At 52.2% G+C, this 16,214-nt stretch overlaps 1 protein-coding gene across 2 annotated transcripts in view; it reads left to right on the top strand.

Annotated features, from left to right (window-relative positions):
* The window catches only part of ZBTB17 (zinc finger and BTB domain containing 17), a 31,774-nt gene that overhangs the window by 7,696 nt on the left and 7,864 nt on the right, over positions 1 to 16,214 (top strand). The window lies entirely within an intron of this gene.

The following is a 16,214-nucleotide window of genomic DNA, read 5'->3' on the forward strand; positions in this document are numbered from 1 at the left end:
ATTATTTTTGTGTGTATTATGAGGTAAGGAGCTGATTCTTTTTTTTTTAGTAAGTGTACCAAATTGTTCTAGTACTATTTATTGAAAAAATGCATCCCTTTCTTGTGGATCTGTGTATGTTACCAGTAGCCATTATAATATAGTGAGTGTCCACAAATGTGTGGATCTGTTCCTGAGCTCTTTACTGTTTATTCTCTCTCTCTGTCCTGATATCACACTGAGTTAATGACTAAATTTTTATGTAACAGTTTCTTGGTGTCTGGTAAGGTCTTGGCCCTTTGCTCTTCCATCTTCATTTTATTTTATTTTAAGATTTTATTTATTTATTTGACAGAGAGAGACAGAGCAAGAGAGGGAACACAAGCAGGGGGAGTGGGAGAGGGAGAAGCAGACTTCCTGCTGAGCAGGGAGCCTGATGTGGGACTCGATCTCAGGACCCTGGGATCATGACTCGAGCCGAAGGGGGAAGCTTAAGGACTGAGCCACCCAGGTGCCCCATCTTCACTTTAGATTGTGCTTGTCAGATTCCATAAAAATTGTTGCAGTCTTTTATTAGCACATTATTCCACATCAATTTGGATAGAATTGACATTTTTATGATACTGAACCTTCCATGAACATGGTATATCTCTTAGTTTACATAACTTACCAAAGTCTAACTTTAGTCTCTCACACCCTCCTCTGAAACAGTTAAGGATCTTAGCACCCTTTAATTCCCATCTCTCCTTCCTTTTATTCTGTAAGTGGGTATTTTAGTTCTTTTTAAAATTTTAGAAGACATCATTAGTTCAGTATTGTTTAGATTTACTCATTTATTATTGACTAGTTCTCATAGCTTTTTGCATTTAATACTTTCATTCTGGCATCACTTTTTATCTACCTGAAGCGTATCTTTATGATGTGTGAATTTGGGCTCTCATCTATTTGGGGGCCATCTAGGGATTTTACCCTCCTCCCATTTGATGCCAAGATTGATATAGGCAGTTTTCTGTGCAGTCTTTTTTTTCACTGACTTGTAACTCCCTGTGGCCCCAGCTTTATTCTGGAGGGCGCTCCCATGAGACCTCTGCCCTTGGGAGGGAGAGGGAACCCCTGTTTGCTCCGTTCTACGGATGGCTTTGATGCCCACCCTCAAAGCAGCACTTGCTCTCCATACTCCAGCCTTTGTTTGACTTTGTTTGACCCTTCAGTGTTCCTTACTGACTTGCCAGTTCTTTGGTGCATTTTAAAAGATGTCTCTCAAGTCCTCTTCAGCATTTGCAGATGTTTGCTATGAGACTTGGCTTGGGTACCTGGTGTGCCATGCCTCCAGAAAAATCAAGATGTTTCTGAGTCTTAATTTTGTGTTTCATCTGGCAACAGATTTGAATGAAGACTTAGTGATGTCCACTTATGGCTTTTATAAGATGTCTTGTAACCTTATTAGTATAAGGAGAGGGTGTGGGTAAGTGCCAATTAATGACAGAGAATTTGCCCTTTTGGGACAAGCTAAGGGTCTGTAGAGCCTAGTATTCCATGTCTGTCTATTTGTCTGTGGAAATTTTTGTCTTTTTCTGAAGTGGAAAGTTCTTATCTTTTAGAGTATCTGGACGTGGCCTTGAATCTGGGTGTGTCAGTGCTACGTAGGTTGGCTGACAACCCCTCTAAGCTTGATTGGCTTATCTGCCGGGTGGGGGCCGTTGGGGAGCCTTTCCACAGGATCACTGCTGGGATGGATGAAGTAGCCTGTAGCCTGAAACCCTTTGCAGGCAGCCCCAGCAGCCATTCCAGTTACCCCTTTGGAAACAAAGAGCCTATGATTTCTGTAACCTCCCAGCTGCTTCACAGGGTGGCACTTATATATTACAAGGCTGTGTTTTCTCTGGGCGCAGCCCCACAGCCCCACAGTCCTTTCCCAGGACTTACAGTTTCCTTCCAGCTGGGTGAAATCCCCATCAGACTGGGAAACCATAGCATCTGCACTGTGGGTTCTCGGATCGTTGACCAACATCCAAGCATTAGCTTTTACCCAATGAACGAATGAATTCAAACTTTGCATCATGTGGGCAGGCTGCCAGCTAGACAAAGGGTACCATTTCATGAACACGCCCTGGCCCGGAGTGGAAACTGTCTTTCAGATTTTTGCAGTTTGATCCTGGAAGTGGTATCTTGTACTTCTTTATATTTCTTTTCTTTTTTTAAAGAAGATTTTATGTATTTATTTGACAGAGAGAAAGAGATCACAAGTAGGCAGAAAGGCAGCTGGGGGGTGGGTGTGGAAGCAGGCTCCCCACTGAGCAGAGAGCCCGATGCGGGCCTCGATCCCATGACCTGAGCCAAAGGCAGAGGCTTAACCCACTCAGCCACCCAGGCGCCCCACTTTATATTTCTTTACTAGTGAGGCTGAACATCTTTTTCCCATACAGAATATATTGACCACTGATGTTTCTTTTATGAACTGCCTCTTCATTTCTTTGACTCATTTTGCTGTTGGGAGATTTTTTTTCTTACTAATTTTTTGGTAACAGCTTTGTTGAGATATTCATGTTGTGCACAAGTCACCCATTTAAAGTGTACAGTTAAGGGGCGCCTGGGTGGCTCAGTGGGTTAAAGCCTCTGCCTTCGGCTCAGGTCATGATCTCAGGGTCCTGGGATCGAGCCCCACATCAGGCTCTCTGCTCAGCAGGAAGCCTGTTCCTCCTCTCTCTCTGTCTGCCTCTCTGCCTACTTGTGATCTCTGTCTGTCAAATAAATAAATAAATAAATCTTTTAAAAAAAAAGTGTACAGTTAAATGGCTTGCGGCATATTCCCAGAGTTGTGCAGCTCTCACCACTATTTTCAAGACATTGTCATTATCTCGAAAAGAAACCCACCACCCACCTGCAGTCACTCCCCACTCCCCTGTCTCTGTCAGCCCTCGACAGTTGCTTTCTGTCCTTACGGATTTGTCTGTTCTGAGCATTTCATGTAAATGGAACCATGTAATGTGTTCCTTTGGCTGGCTTCATTTAGCCCAGTGTTTTCAAGGCTCATGAGTGTTGCAGCGTGTGTCATTACTTTTTTGTGGCCGAGAATCCCCTTGCACGGACAGACCACGTTTTATTTATCCATTTGTCAGTAGATGGACGTTTGGGTTCTTTCCACCCTTAACTATTACAAGTAATGCTGTCATGAACTTTTGTGTACAAGCTTTTTTTTTTTTTTCCTTTTTAAGATTTTGTTTTTTTCAGTGTTCCCTACCCCCAGCATGGGGCTCAGACACACGACCCCGAGATCAGGGGTCACACGCTCCACTGACTGAGACAGCCAGGTGCCTCCGAGTACAGGCTCTTCTGGGGACATCTGTTTTCATTGTTGTTTGTGCAAGGAGCCTTTTGTATAGCCACACCACTAACCCTTATTTACAACATAGGCTGTAAATATTCACACCAAATTTATATTTACTTTTGGGAAGGTGGGACAATGAGGGTCATATGAATGAAACAGAGCAAGGAGGGGCGCCTGGAAAGGAAGGAAGGGAGGGAGGAAAGGAGGGAGGGAGGAAGAACATTTAGATTTCTTTTTTTTTTTTTTAAGATTATTTATTTATTTGACACAGAGAGAGAGATCACAAGTAGGCAGAGAGGCAGGCAGGCTACCTGCTGAGCAGAGAGCCCGATGTGGGGATCGATCCCAGGACCCTGGCATCGTGACCTGAGCCGAAGGCAGTGGCTTTAACCCACTGAGCCACCCAGGCGCCCCAACATTTAGATTTCTGACCAGCCTTTCATACTAAGAATTAAGCTCAGGTTCTGTGCCTTCCCCGCTGAGGCCCCACCAAGCGGCCCCTGGGGGCTGGTCTGCATGCCTTACCGTTGTGCGACGCACGCACTCCTTCTGTATCTGGCCCACTGTGTCTCTGCGCATCCAGCTGTCCCTCTTTGTGTCTCTGTCTCTGTTTCTGTCTCTCTCTCAGGCTACCTGAGTTTGGAGTGGGAAACGGGAACCTGGGAACCGCAGCAGTTGGGGGTGCGTTCCAAGTTTCCCTCAGAAGCTCACACTTCAAAGTCACTGGCTGAAAACCCGCCAGGGAGGCAAGTGGTCCGTTCAAAGGCTTCCCCCTTCTTTGCTGATTCACCGCTGTTGCAGGTGGAGGGGATGTGAGGGGCTGGAGGCCGGCCAGCACTGTTTGCTCAAGGGCGAGCTGGGGCCCTGAGCTTCCTTAATCTTAACTCCCAGGGCTCCTGTCCAGAGACTGTTCTAGAGCCGCACTGCAGCCGCTGGAGTTGAGGAGCCCAGCAGTGTTTAAAGATGCTAGGAAATTGAGATACTGAGTCCCTGACCGCTCTTTACCCAGACCTAACATGAGTTTGTGCAATCCCCCCAAATACTTCTCCGAAATACCCTTGCACTCATTTAGTTTTCCCCAGTCAAGTCTCACTAAATATTTTTCAGTTTAATCCTATCAGGGGTAGTCAGTATACAGTTTCACCTTGGCTTCTGCTGTGTACATCCTCCGTCCATATAGATACACGTCCTGCGTCATTCCTGTTCAAGGTTTCCAGTACAGGGCAAGTTTTCAAAGAAAATCTGTGCTGGGTGGATGTGTCATTTTTTATCGTCAGGCACATGGTATCTGTTTTACTTCAGAGGCGTACATTTGCAATCTGGCGATCTTGTTAATGAAATCATTTATTTAACACTTACTATATCTTCCCTGGAAGGGAGGGAACTTAGCAGTCACCCATCCTAGGGAGGAAGCAAGGCCAGTCAAAGTCAGCCACGTGGAACGCATGTGCTGCCTTGAAGTCCAGATATATTCATCTCCAGACAGCCGGTCCTCAACCTTGTAGGAAGCAGGAGGCTTTTGCCCTCCAGGCTGAGCGCCTCTGTCTCGTGTTTCGGTTACCAATGAGTGGAGTCAGCATTGCCATCAGCAGGCCTTTGCCTGGTCTGCTTTTAGGCTAAAACTTCATTTGTCCTGGGGGCCTGATAAGATTTCACCGCCCATTTTTAAAAGGGCAGGGGTTCCAGCATTCGGTTCCCCTATTGTCTACGGCTCACCAGTATCCCTAGTGTGGCTTCACACGTGACAAGCAGGAGTGATGGTGGCCATGGCTGCTTTATGCGGTGGGAACGGGTGTCATCACCCCCATTTTACAGCAGGGAAAGTGAGGTGCAGAGTGTTACATCCTCTTGTGCAAGGTGCTCCACTGGCTTTGGTTTGATGCCAAGGCAGGAGAGGTAACTGGGTCCAGGATCTTGTCAGCTCCCTGGGGCTGCATGTAGAACTGCACGTGTGTGTGTGTGTGTGTGTGTGTGTGTGTGTGTGTGGTGTGTGCATGTGCGCACACTCACACACGTGCCTCAAAGCTCATGGTGTCGGAGCGGCTCGGCTGGGGCTGGCAGAGGCTGCCAGCTGCTCGTCTAGGGGATTTTCAGTTTTGTCCCCGTAAGGAATTTCTGCTCATGAACATTTCTCTGGTGACACATTCTTTGTGCAAATTACCATAATTTTCCATTTCCCTTCTGAGAAATTTTTTCCTGTTGAGAAGTTTTGAGTCATCAGGTCTTGTAGAAAATGTCTTCAAGGTTTTATAATAAATAGAAATGAAGAAGCTCTGACTTTGGGGACAGTTTATTTCTCTCTTTCTTCCCTTCTTTTTTTTTCACTTGGTTTCTTGAATAGCTAACATTTATAAGTGGTAAAACAAAATGGAGAAATGATACGCGTGAAAAGTAGAGCTCCATCCGGTGCTTGCCCCGCTTCTCTGCGCCCCGCCAGCACCCCATCTCTTGTACGTCCAGAGACATGGACTTTTTGTTTGTTTATGAGCTAGGATTTCATGGCTTGGGTTTATGGTTTCAGACAAACCGCATGGCCCAGCTTCCCCTAGGAACGGTCGGGTACTGTATGTTGTTAAGGGACTTTGAGCCACTCCAAGAAGAGGTACTTAGAATTTTCTAAAGGATATTATCACATTTAGTTGTTGGGCCGGTAGCACAGCTGCTCTGAACGGGTTGTGTGAGCGTGTGGCAGATCCTGAGCCACCAGCTAAACCCTCCCGGTGCCAGCTGGGGGTGACATTGTCCCATTTTCACATCCCAAGGGTGCAGCACCATGGGACTTTCTAACTTACTTTTTCTGCTTCTGATCCTTCCCCTTCCAGTCTGTTCTCCATACTGATGCAGCCAGAGTGACTTTCCTGAAATGTGAGCCTGACCATGGCCCTCTCCTGCCCAAGTCCCTGGCCAGGCTCACAGCATGCATGGGGTGTGTTGGGTGGGGTGCACTGGGGGAGGTGAGCGCTGGGTCCTGGCGTGGTGGGCGTGGCCCTGCGTGCCTGGCTCCACCCCGTGTCTCCCCACGTCTTCCACCCTTTCTCTCGGGATGCTGAGGTGTGCTGTCCTCCCTCCACCTGGTCTCCATGCACCCACACCATTTTCTCTCAGGCACACCCCACGGCTTATGCTGTCCTCCGTCCGAACATCCTCCTCGCCTTTGTTCCTGCGTCTTATTAGATGCGGCTAGGTGCCCTATCTTCCTGGGGGTGGCACCCCTTCAAAAGTCATCAGAAGGTGCTGACAGCATCTGGGACTTGCTCCCCAGTGGCAGGTCCTGGGGGGGGCACTTAGGCAGGGCTGGCCTTGTTCCTGGGGGAGCTGGGGCTCCCAGCAGGGCACGGGCCCCGGGCAGCGCTCCGCAGTGGATTCGGAGTCCGTGTCCGCTACTCCGTCCTGTAGCCCACCAGATGTGCAGCTGCGCCCCCCGAATCTAGCCATATTTAACTTGAATGGGCGACTCTCCCCAGGCTTTCTGTCCCGAGTGACACAGTAACAAAGGCCTCCCAGCAGACGTTTGAAGCCGGGTGGGAACAAAGTCCGAGGGCTTTGGTCACGTTGGACCAGACTGTGGCTTCCTCCTTTTTTCTCCACCTGCTGTGAAGAGGAGCCGTGGATTCACGAGTAAAGGGGGTGCACTTAGGATAACCTGGTTTGTTTTAGTTCATTTTTTTCCCTTTTTGATTGCCTGTGTGTCGGTCGGACTTCTGGTGGAGAAGTAATGTGTGATTCCACTTCTGCCAGGATTTGTGCAGTACTTCCTGTCGGTGTTTCAGTCCTCCCAGTTCTCGCGTGTGTGGTGGTTTCCTGTTGAATGGGTGAGCGGTCTCGAACTCGGAGAAGCTTGCCCGAGGCCGCCTGGCTAAGACTGGAGCCCGGATTGACATGCGTGTCCTTGGATCCGAGTCTTTTGGTGTTTCCTCTTCTTCGTTTTCTTTGTTTCTTTCTTTCTTTTTTTTTTAGAGGCCGGGAAGGGGTTAGGGAAGACGGAGAGAGAGAATCTTAAATAGGCTTCACGCTCAGTGCGCGGACCCCGACGTGGGGCTCAGTCTTATGACCTGAGCCGAAATCACCGACCGAGCCCCTGGGTGCCCTTGTTTCCTCTTCTGTGTCCAGTGTTTGCTCCCGGGGACCCCGGTCCATCCTGTGACCTTATCCACCAGCCTCCTGTAGATGTCTCAGCTGTGTTGGCCCCACAGAACTCTCGAGTGCCTGCCCTCCCTCCGCCCGCCATCGTTCCTCACTGCAGCGAACGGCACCTGTGCTCAGCCAGTTTCTCAGGCCAACGATTTAGTGTTGTCCTTGACGTCTTTTCTCATGGCATGCCTCCGCTTGATCAGCTGACTGTTGGCTCTCCCGAACAGCTTCCCGGTCTGACCACTTCCGCCCCAGCCCAGGGGCCTCCATCTCCTGCCCCTCCCCCGATGTCCCTCTGCCCCCTCCTGCCCGCTTGCCATCGCTCCTCTGCACCCAGTCTGCTGGGGCACCGCAGCATACTTGGAAAACTCCAGAGCCTGACTTGCCTCTAAGACCCAAGCAGATCTCAGCCTCTGCTGCTGACTCTACTCATTCTGCTGGCTTCCTCCTCTCCAGGCAGGCCAGCCCCTTTGTCAAGGTCATGCCTGCCCCAGGGCGTTTGCATTTGCTCTTCTTTGTGCCTGCAATGGCCCCTGGGCTTATGGTGGCTTGGCTTGCTCTTCACTCAGGTCCTTGCTTCAGTGTCACCTCCTTGGGGAGGCCTTCCTTGACTGTTTTCGGAAATACTAAATAGCCTCTGCCTCTGTCTCCACACTTTGTTTCACCTTCTTCACAGCCCCTAGGCTGTGAGCTTATGTATTATACTTATGACCTGTCTTCCCCACAGCGCTCGTAGCTCTAGTTAGACCTACAGCCGGCCCAGGGGAGATGCTCATTCAGCGTTTGTGAAGTGCTTTTGCCTTTTGCGTGGGTCTGTTTCCTGATTTAGGGCCCGCCGATCCTGAGAGGGGATGGCGATGATTAGGAGTCGCTGCCCAGCTGTGTGACCCCACAGACCTTCTGTATATTGGAGGACATTTCTCATTCTCGTTACTTCTCAAGTACGTATAGGTGCCATTGTGATTAGTGGAATGGAAATGCTTTCTTTCATGGTGGTCTTGCCCATTAGTTTCTCAGTTAACAAGCACTCAAAGTACAATGATTATTTCATGCAGATCCCCGGAATATTTGACCTTGAGTTAGTTGCACTCAGAAAGGCCGGGAATCGCCACTTGCCAGGCCTGTTCCCTGACTTGATTTACAGCTGTATGAGAGCAAGGTCCTGGGGTAGGTGCCGTCTGTGACCGTGAGGAGCCAGTTAATAAGCAGTCCCGCCCCAGCAGTGAACCGAACCTGATACGGGAAGCAGGGCAACGTGTGGGCCTCCTTTCAGGCCAGGTCAGGGAGCACTGGGGTGGAGGGTAGGATGCTGGGAGACGGATCAGATGCCACCAAGTCCCACATACTCTGATTTTGTCTTTGTGGAAGCAAGGCCCTTAATCTACCCTCTGTCCAGCGTTAAGAGTCCCCAGAGCAAGTCCTGGCATAATGGGTTCTGAACTGACGCGGAGAGAGGGGACCGCACTTTCCTCAGGACCGGCCAGCCTTCCCACTCAGCCCCATTCCTGGAGCAGTGGGGGTTCATCGGGTATCAGGGAAGGGGATGGCCATTCCCTCTTCAGAAGTGTGGTTACCTGTTAGAGGTCATGGTAGTTGTATAATTTGAAAAGCAAAGGCAGTATTACAATTTAACTTTAGGGGCACCTGGGTGGCTCAGTCATTAAGCGTCTGCCTTTGGCTCAGGTCATGATCCCAGGGTCCTGGGATGGCTCCGCCTCAGGCTCCCTGCTCGGCGGGGAGCCTGCTTCTCCCTCTCCCACTCCCCCTGCTTGTGTTCCCTCTCTCGCTATGTCTGTCTGTGTCAAATAAATACAATCTTTTTAAAAAAGAATTTAATTTTCTATTTATTTATTATTAGTTTTAAAGATTTTATTTATTTGTTAGAGAGCGTGCACTGACAGGGGGAGCAGCAGGCAGAGGGAGAAGAAGGCTCCCCACTCAGCAGAGTCTGATGCCGGACTCTATCTTAGGACCTTGGGGTCTGACCTGAGCCGAAGGCAGTCACTCAGCCAACTGAGCCACCCAAGCATCCCTAGTTTTATATTTAGGTACAATTTTTAGGTGTTTAAAAATCCATATTTTTTTTGGTAATACAAGCTTCACAGAAAATACAGCTGAATCTTGGCTGGTGGGGTTATGTGGAAGGTAGCAGTGATTTTCAGAGTGGAGCCATTACCCAGTAGAGGATCAAGTATCAGAATCTGGGGCTGTTGGGAAGGGCCGAATGAGTTTGTATATTTACCCTGAAGGGAAAAGTGATGTTAGAAGTTTGAGAAACAGGGGCTCCTGGGTGGCTTAGTCATTAAGCGTCTGCCTTCAGCTCAGGTCATGGTCCCAGGATCCCGAGATCGAGCCCTGCATTGGGCTCCCCGCTTGGCGGGAAGCCTGCTTCTCCTTCTCCCACTCCTTCTGCTTGTGGTCCCTTCTGTCAAATAAAATCTAAAAAAAAAAAAAAAAGTTTGAGAAACATGAGCTTAATATAGAAGCTGTATTTGCTGGGCCATGGGAACAATGCCAGAAGGGCTGGTTGTTGGTACTTGCCTCTCTGCAGTGTTGCCCTGACAAGGGAGAGGGTGTCACACTGGGTGGGTGGTGGGTTGGGCTGGTAGGTGTCACGGTTGCAAGGCTTAACCACACTTCCATTTGCTTGGCCTGAGTTTTTGTGTGCTAAGCTGGAGATGGGAACCACCTGTGTTTCCAGAAAATCTGGAATGCCAGGTGTCTGGAAGCAGAGTGGTGACCCCTGTCCCCTGCCCCTGGACGTGAGGCAGCTGTGTCATGCCCAGGCCTGCAGCTGGGCGCAGCGGTGTTCGGGGAGCCGGGGAATTCTGTTTGTCAAATCAGCAGCTCCTTGTGCTAGGCTGGTGGTTTTCTGGCTTAATGGCTTCCCTCTGTGTGGCAGTTTGGAAACCCTGAATGCCTTGTAGTGCTTGCTAATAACCTGGGTAATCTTTCATGTTCGACAGATGCCCCTTTGACTCTGAGATGGAGCCATGCTCTGCGGGCCCACTGAGAGCTCTGGGCAGGCGCTCCGGCCTTCCCCCGGGAGCACCCTTGGGGTTTAACAGAACAGTTGTTCGATATAAAGTGCTTCCCCGACAGAGAAAATTGCTCCGAATCGTTCTTGCCCAGCGCCCCTGCTTTCCCTCCCTCCCTCTCTTAACGTTAATTGGGCTCTGGGATTTTTCCAGATTGCTTTTAGAAAGAATAATGGGTTATGATTACAACGTCTTAACAAGGTCAAGTCACTAAAGAGTTTACCCAAGGTACCCAGCAGGAAAGGATATGTAGAAACCATCTGATACGGTCTTCGGCCTAAAAATAAAACCATAATTTGCATCTCTGCTTCCTGGTAACAGTAGTTTGAGGAATGTTTACCACCAGTCAGGCTCCGTACAGGCTCTGTGCTTACAGTAGCTAACCGAAGCCTGTGCCACACCTGGGAAGCCGTCCCACCGGCCCCATTTTGCTGGAGGAGGGGCTTTGCTGGCGATCCACTGCTGATGTGGGAGGGGGGCCCAGCTGGGGCCCGGGTCCTCCCCAGCCTGACCCCAGGGGCTCTGCCGCCTCTACAGTCAGAGCAGAACCTGACAGCAGAGTACCCGTGTTCTTAGATTTTAGGTGATCCGTGGTGCTGTGCGTGCCCTGTGCTGTTGGCCGTGTTGAAGAGACTCCCGTAAATGCCATTTCGTCGTTAACTGGGAGCAGGGCCGTGGGGTCTGGGATTTCACCACCCAAGGGGAGCCCTTCCTTATGTCATCGTGTGCTTGCAGATGTTCTGGAACTGAAGCATGAACGAGACGGGTTGTGTTTCCCCAGGCCAGTGCCCCTGGCCCTGACTCAGCCACCCTGAAACGTGAGGCCTGGGCCCCAGCGCAGCCCCAGTGCGAGCGGTGGCGAGCATGCTTGTGCACAGCCCTGTCTCGGCAAGGTTGAGGTTGGCACCTGTTCCTCACTTTTTTCTTACTCAAACTTTTGTCAACTTTTGTCAACTTTTGAAGCATGTTGCCCTACAAAAGTATATGAAATGTATATGTTTAATTTAAATAATAAATATTTATTATTTATTAATATTTATTATTTTAAAATTTAATTTAATTAATAAGTAAATTATAAATAATAAATCTAGGTGTATCCAAGATAAGAAATAGAGCACTCCCAATGTCTCGGAGGACCCCTCCTCCCTCCTCCGCCTCCCTTCTCCTCCCCCCTTTCCCCCTTCCTCCCCCCTCTCCCTCCTCCTCCCTCCTCCCCCCTCCTCCCTGTCTCCCATCTACACAGAACCATCGTCCTGGACGTTTTGTTACTCATCGCCTTTTCTTTACAACTTTACCATCCATATTCGTTCTCTCACTGTGAGCAACTGTCTCAAAACTTCCTGACTTAAACCGCCAGCAGTTTATTCTCCCAATTTTGTGGGTTGACTGGGCAGTTTCTTTTGCCCCACGAGGTGTTGGGGTCAGTCGTATGACAGCATTCAGCTAGTAGCTGGGCTGGAAGGTCCAGGAAAGTGCCTCGCACGCCACTGTCCAGTAGGGCCTCTGAGTTCATCATGTGGCCTGTGCCCGTGGCGTCTCCTCCGGGGCCCCAACAGGAGAGCCTGGGCATCCCTGCGGTGGGGCGGCTGGGTTGCAGGAGAGCCGCACGGAGTCTGCAGCCCTCTTAAGGGCCAGACCTGGAGCTGGCACCGGTCGGTCAGAGACGCCCAGATCCAGCCGGGATCTCCTAGCAGGTGTATGGGATGGGGGGGACTTGTCGGCCGCCGTCCATGTCCGCGTTGCTTGGCTTGGAATCTGTGTTGGGAATCACACTGCAGGCTTCTCGGGGTCCCTCGCTTTTTCATTCCCAGACGGATTCCTTGTGAGGCAGGCCAGGGCTGTGTGTCCGGCCGGACAGCTCTGACGCCAGACGTCTGCCCCCTTCATCGGGGATCAGCACTGAGCAGCCAGCGGCGTCACGGGAAGCATCACAGGGCAGGAGTGAGGAGTACAGTGGAGAGTTTCTGGAAGGTCGGGCCGTTTCCGGAATGGACGAGTCATGTGCCAGTTTGGGGCTTAGTTTTCTGCATCTAACCCGAGGGCTTTGGGCTTGGTGGGTTCCGTGGTCTTGTTCTGTTTGCATTTTCTGTAGTTCTAAGCTTTTAGGGTCTGTCTTAGAGTAGCTTTAAGGGCCACATTGATCACCCTTAAAGCAAGATGAAGTAAGGCAGAGGGGACCCCCACGGTTTCGCTCTGCGTAGCAGGGGCTGGGCTGGGAGAGCCGTACTTGGATCACAACGTTAGGTGGCGGGGCTGTCCATCCTACTGTGCTGCAGCGGCCCCTGGGTGCGTGCACTGACGGGTGGGCAGCTCCTGGTGCCCGCGGGCCCCGACGTCCAGCTGTGTGGTCCAGGCAGATGCCCTTGCCTCCTCCCGAGCCCCTCTGAGCTTGGTCAGATCGCCGTGGGTTCCTTTCGCTGTGGCGCGGAGAAGGAAACAGGAGACGGTGGGAGGATTGCCGTGATCTTCTAGATCTTCTAGTGTTTCACCTAGCTCTGGCGGTGGGGCACTGCCCGGTTCTAGCGCAGCCCCCCTGACAGGAGGACTATGCCAGGGAGCCCCTCACCTGCTCACCCCCTCGCCTTAGGGAGAAAAGAGCTGCTGGAGCTTTCTAGTGGGCGGCCAGCTGGCAGAGGTGAGCGCAGGAGGCAGCTGGGGGGGGGCGGGCTCTGAGCTCCATCTGCCAGTTGGGGGGTTATAACATCCCCAGTGCTGCTGACAGCCTGTGGGGGGGACCCCGTGAGCACTCGGGGAGACTCCACGGCCGGGACGGGGCCCGGGGCCTGTGTTTAAGGCTCCTCTGCATGTGGCGGCCTGCCTGCCTGCCTTCCTTGGGGTTCTGCCCCCTCCATTTCCTGGTCTTCCGCGGCTTCCTGTCTCCCGTTTTCTCACTTCCTTTTCTTTTTTATTATTATTTTCTAAAAGATTTTCTTTATTTGAGAGAGAGTGAAAGCAAGAGAGATCACAGAGGCAGAGGGAGAAGCAGACTTGCTGCTGAGCGGGGAGCCCAGTGCGGGGCTCGACCCCAGGACCCTGGGACCATGACCTGAGCCGAAGGCAGACGCTTAACCCACTGAGCCACCCAGGCGCCCCTCGCTTCCTTTTCTTTCTTTGATTTTGTCAGACCAGATGCACCTTAGAAGTGTTTCTCCGTTGGAACAGCTTCGGAGGCAGCCTCGGGGGGGCCCCGCTCCCCACACCCACGTCCAGGCCACAGCTCACATCACAAGAACGTGGTTAGGGTTGGGTGGAAAACATTCCCTGCGGGCACCTGCTGCTGTCCTGGGGTGGGGTATGGGGGGTACCCGGCCACCAGCCACACTCTCCCAGGACCTTCACTGGCCCCGCCAAGGTCTCTGAAACGAGAGCTCCCCTCCGCGCCCAGCCCCAGGAGAGCCGGCTCGGTGCCCTTTCCGCAGCAGCTCTAGGGCTCCTGGCAGGCCCCTTCCAGCCTGGGGTCTCGTCTCCTCTCGGGTTTCCCTTCACAGCAAGTCAGATCGCCTTCCAGCTGGAGGGCTCTGCCTTCCCTGCCCTCCACCGGCTCCCGCCCAAGGGCCTGGACCAACTCTACCTTGGAGGGGGAGGGGTGCGGTTGCTGGGGGGACGCTCCCTGATTGTTTCTCGACCTGGGAGACACTTCCTCGCCCTTCTTTTCCGGTTGGCTGCTGGGGAAGGTGAAGGGGCCGGGGTGCTGCCAAGTGCCGAATGGGCTTGTTCCGAAGCTGAGGGAGCACCTGGCCCTCCGGGTGCTGGTGGTTCTCCCTTTCTTGCATTTGGAAGGGGTTTCTGCACCTGGGCTTCTGGGGACATAGGGAGTGACCAGTGACAGGGACTCGGGGCCTGCCCGGGTGCACACGCACTCACATCTTCCCCCCTGGCTCAGGTGAGGAGGTGGATGTGGGGGTGAGCTGGCCCGGCCTCTCTTTGCCCCCCACTGTCATTCCGTGTACCCCTTACCTGGTGTGTACTGCCTTTGGAACCCAGGCCTGAGTGGCCCGGCCTGGGGGTTTCAACCCATGGACTGGACATTGGTTCTTTTCCATGTTCTCCAGAAACATCTCTGTTTTTGTTTTTACCGGCTTGGGCACAGAGTAGCTAGAATTTTCATGTTCATTCCTTCAGGTCACAACAGGAACTTGCTTGTTCCCGGGACTGAAGACCGAGAAGGATGCCTTCCGGGGGGGTCGTGTGTCGGTGGCGGCCTTGGCTCCGGCCGGCCTGACTCCGGGGCGGGCAGCTCAGCAGACGCGGGCAGCCTGCAGGCCGCCTGCCCTCTGCTCCGGGCCTGGCCCCTGCCCTGGCCCCTGCGGCTCCTCCTCTCAGCTCCCCTGGAGGAGCAGGGATGGAGCGGAGGACCAAGAAGCCGTGGGAGCCTGTGTGTGGAGGGTGGGATTGAAGGCTGAGCGTGGGGGTGCTGGAGGGAGGGAACGGCCATTTCTGGGTTTCTAGCGACGGCTGCTCTGAACTCATGGCTCAGACAGAGGCCAGCATGTGGTACATAGCCCGTTGTCACCCCTACGCCCCCACTCCCTGCCTAGAGCCCTGCCTGCCTGCCTGCCCGGTGACCCCCCCGGCTCAGCAAACACCTAGCCCTGCTTGAAAAGTTTCCAGATTCCACGGGGGGGGGGGTGGGCTTTGAGGCGATCAGTGCCACCTAAGCCCCCTTGGCGGGGGAGGCAGGCGCGGCTCATCACAGCCAGACCACCATACATGGTCACGGCTCCCGCATGGTGACTCACCCCCAGGAGGCTGATGTCACAGAACAGCGGGAGCCCGTGAGGGGCTGCAGAAACCTGGGGGCCAAGAGCCCCAAAGTGTCATTCCCCCCGCCCAGAAGCAGCCTGGGGCAGCTCTGAGCAGACCCAGGTCTCCGATGCCGGGCCAGGGCCTGCCAGCCTAGCCCCGGGCGGGGGTCTGTGCAGTGCCATTCCAGGGGTGGGGGTATTGGCTTTTACTTTGAAACTGGGTCTTTCTTGAACGGAGGGCCTGCTGTTTTCCCTGTAAAATGCTGGTCCGAGCTGCACCCTGGTATGGTGCTGGGGAGGAGAGAGCCGTTTCAGATACTTATTTAGTCATGGCTTGTGGTGGTTCGTGATTATTTGGCACCGGGCCATGGAATTTTTCTGAGCATTTTTACTTGAGACAGTTGTAGGATTTCCAGAGATTAAGTGAGGCCTTTGACAGCGAAACCAAACAGCCTGGTGGCTCTCGGGGTCGGGGGCCAGAGTTCACTCTTCCTCCCGGGACAGCCTGGAGAGGTTGCTGGAGGCAGAGGGTGCCCCAGCGTCATGCAGTTCCCTGAGCCTATGAATCAGAGAGAGAGAGACAGAGAGAGATCTCCCAAGGGCAGGACTTTGCCAGAGCCCTGTGGGTGCCGTAGGAGAGGGCTGATGCCTGAAACGCTGGGAGAGGGAACATCTGTCTTCCCAGACACACATCTTACCTGTGCTTGACAGAATGAGGAAAAAAACCAAAATAGAAAGGTTTACATCAAGCCAAATGTATCAAGTTCAAAGATCTGTCCTCCTAAGATTATGTCATGCATTCTTTTTGTAAATGATGTTAAACTGACCATGTCTTCTTTTTTAACGTTTGCCATCATCAGGGTTTTGTGTGTGTTTTTGGACTTTCTAATGTTGTTACCTGGCAAGACACAAAGTTGGCTGTTTTCTGTTGGTCCCTCAGTGCTTTTGGTTTTTGTAACTTTGCTGGCCAGTAAACCCAGGGATCTAGGAGCC

This window comes from Martes martes (assembly GCF_963455335.1).
Source record: "Martes martes genome assembly, chromosome: 4".
In the NCBI taxonomy this organism is placed as follows: Eukaryota; Metazoa; Chordata; class Mammalia; order Carnivora; family Mustelidae; genus Martes; species Martes martes.